The sequence below is a fragment of the Adiantum capillus-veneris genome, chromosome 30 (genome assembly GCF_014529385.1).
Source record: "Adiantum capillus-veneris isolate H3 chromosome 30, ASM1452938v2, whole genome shotgun sequence".
Taxonomy (NCBI): Eukaryota; Viridiplantae; Streptophyta; class Polypodiopsida; order Polypodiales; family Pteridaceae; genus Adiantum; species Adiantum capillus-veneris.
In genome coordinates this window covers 13,611,875-13,614,902 of record NC_140960.1, presented here as the reverse complement: position 1 = coordinate 13,614,902, position 3,028 = coordinate 13,611,875, and the positions used below count along the sequence as shown (strand labels likewise).

At 41.7% G+C, this 3,028-nt stretch overlaps 1 pseudogene; it reads left to right on the top strand.

Moving 5' to 3' along the window:
• The first annotated feature begins 1,242 nt into the window (after nucleotides 1-1,242).
• Nucleotides 1,243-2,216, top strand: LOC147417565 (uncharacterized; annotated as a pseudogene).
• The last annotated feature ends 812 nt before the right edge of the window (nucleotides 2,217-3,028 follow it).

Sequence of the window (3,028 nt, the reverse complement as noted above, 5' to 3'; positions counted from 1 at the left end):
TATTCTCTGTTCTCAACACATGGAATTCTCAAGAGTGGATGTGATTTGAGACATAGAACATCATGTCTTAAGCATATCGTGTCTTTCATTCGTTGCCATTTCTTATCATAATCCTTTATAATCACAAGACTTTAGTGTATCCAAAGATAATGAAATATCTTCTCGCAAATTCTTGACCATTATTGCATATGCATCTTTAGTAAACGCAAAATACCTTGAAGACATATGTGAAGCCACATCAAGTGATGTATTGCTCTGCACATTGGATTGGTTGATATCGAATTCAATGGGAGTTGTTTGACATACCCCATCTTCATCATCATTTGAACTACTAGAGAATCTCTCTTCTCCTTCGTATTCATTGTTGTCCTCACTTTCAATGTACCATTCCATGATGTTGTAAGAGGGGGAAAGGGTGAAAAGGGGAGAGAGAGATATGAAGACAATAAAGGTGCAAAAATATGATATCAAAAACCTGAGAAACGACCATAAACCTCACTCGAGAAACCTCATAGCCGAATTTACCAATATCCCCGAATTTATTGAAGCCGTATCCCTCAACGAATTGACACATGACATATGGTCTTTGAAAGCTCCAAAACTTTAAGTAGTTATAAATGTTGACATAATTTTTTCTTGTTTTTGGAGATACTTTTACATATCTTTGTCCTACTCCAATTCCCATAGTCGATTTTATTCGGTATGCATTAATGAACGCCCTCATCACCCAAATTTACTAATTTTTCCAAATATACCAATTTTTTTGAATTTACAAATTGCTGCCAGTACTTAATCGACGACCTTGGATAAAAGATAGGGCCTGGAACATTTTCTAGCCATTGCTCCCATTTGAAGAGGCCGGTGCCAAATAGTGATGAGGGTCTAGTGAAGCCTCCTGGTATGGACTTTGAGAGAGGTTGCTTCAATATTCATATATGTTCAATCATATTGTCACAGCCTAGCCTAGTCACCAACACGCAGACCCAATAAGCCTAGCCTAGTCACCAACACGCAGAGCCAATAGCTGACCTAGCACGCCATGCCAAGATCCTGTAATCTTGAGAAGCACTGATAGCGAGGGAATAAAGGGGCAGCACCGCCCTCCTGTAAGCAAGCCTCTCTAGACTTGTAAAGGAATTCACATTGGTGGAGTTGACGGGCAATATCTTGGCCCTTATTCTTTCCCAAACTGTAGGTTCTTGAATTTCTTAACGACCAGTTAGCTTCCCACAGCCCTCAGCCATGAGCCGATTTGCATCACCTAAACACAACCCCAACTCTCCACAGTATGAGGATGCTTCAATGCATCTTGAATTTTCCTAGGAATCCGGTCATACACACCTCGAACACATGTTCTCAACTGTCTCTAACATTCTCCTACAAGTCAATCATACTAACCAATTGCTCATAGGTTTCCTCTCTGCACAACAAACACAAGCAAAGCATACAGATTCAAAGGTGCGGCCACAACCATTCTCTGGTCTCCCCTTAGAAGACGTCCTCACATGGTTGGACCATTTTGAGAATGTGGCAGGCTACCACGATTGGGATGATGAACGCAGGGCTCACGAACTCCGCACAGTGCTAGGGGGCGTGGCAGCCACATGGTTCATGCAACAAGGTGAAAATGTTAAGCATAGTTGGTCTTTACTTAAACAACTCCTGCTTCAGAGCTTCACACATCAAAATGTTACACAAACCGCATTACAACAACTTAATTCTTTGCATCAACAACATACTGAACTAGTGGCCCAGTTTGCAGTCAAATTAAATCAACTGCTTTTACATGTTGATCCATCTATATCTAAAGAAATGAAGCTCTATTTCCTTTGGCCTCGTCTTCAACATGATATTTCGCGTCGGGTGCGCGACCAAGGACCCCTATCCTTTCATGAAGCCATTCAAATTGCACAACGAATTGAGGGTAGCATGAATTCAGATTTGCCTACACCAATACCCCCTCTTCCCCAGGGTCTTATCTCTGCCTCCCCTCCGGCTCCTACCCACCCCACACCTATGGATATTGATGAGCAGAATGTTCAAAATACCTCCCGTCGAGCACTCCCAGCACGCGACGCTCAAGTCCGTCCCAAATGCTTCTATTGCAACATGTAAGGGCATGTGCGTCGACATTGGCACAAGCACAACAAGTTCAAAATACACAAATCCAAGTCTCTGACGCCGCCACATTAGCAGCTCTTCCGGAAAACTTCTAATCGAGTGGATGATGGAAGCAACTCATTCGCATTTTCAAGAAGCCGCACCTTCCTGTCGTATGGTGTGCTCCACTATGATTCAGCTAGAAAGCACATCTCATGAAACACTACTTGATTCCGGCAGTACAATCTCATCCATTAGTCAAACATTAGTTAACCAATTAGGCCTCCCTACTTACACTCGTAGTCCAATTTCTGGGGACAATAAGGAGTTGTATCACTCAGGTTGGTTTCACATTTTATATTGGATCATCAATTTTCAGCCATGAATTTTTTGTATTACCTAGACATCTATTTCCTATAACTTTAGGATGTGATTGGTTTGTGAAAACCAATTCAAAGCTCAACTTTGTGACTCATGCTCTTATGTTGCCCCAGAAGCTCCCTATCCCTTTCATGTACTCACAAGAATGTCCAAATTTTGTTAACACTCAACACTCTACTGTAGATACAACTTCACGCATCATAGATGTTCGACAAATTCTCTCACAATATCCAAACTTGTTTAAAAGGAACCCTCAGTCATCAGTCATCAATTTGCCTATTTCCCATAGCATCCGCACTGGCAATCATCCCCCAGTAAAGATGGCTATTCGTAGACGCTCACCACGAGAAGTGGAGAACTTGAACACAGTTGTCAATGACATGCTTTTACAAGGAGTAATACAACCATCATGCAATGATTGGGCTTTTGAACCACATCTTGTCAAGAAAGATGATAACTCCTACAGATTTTGTGTAGATTTCAGACCTCTCAACAAAATCACACAACATGATTTATACCCTCTCCCACGAATAGACGATCTTCTTGA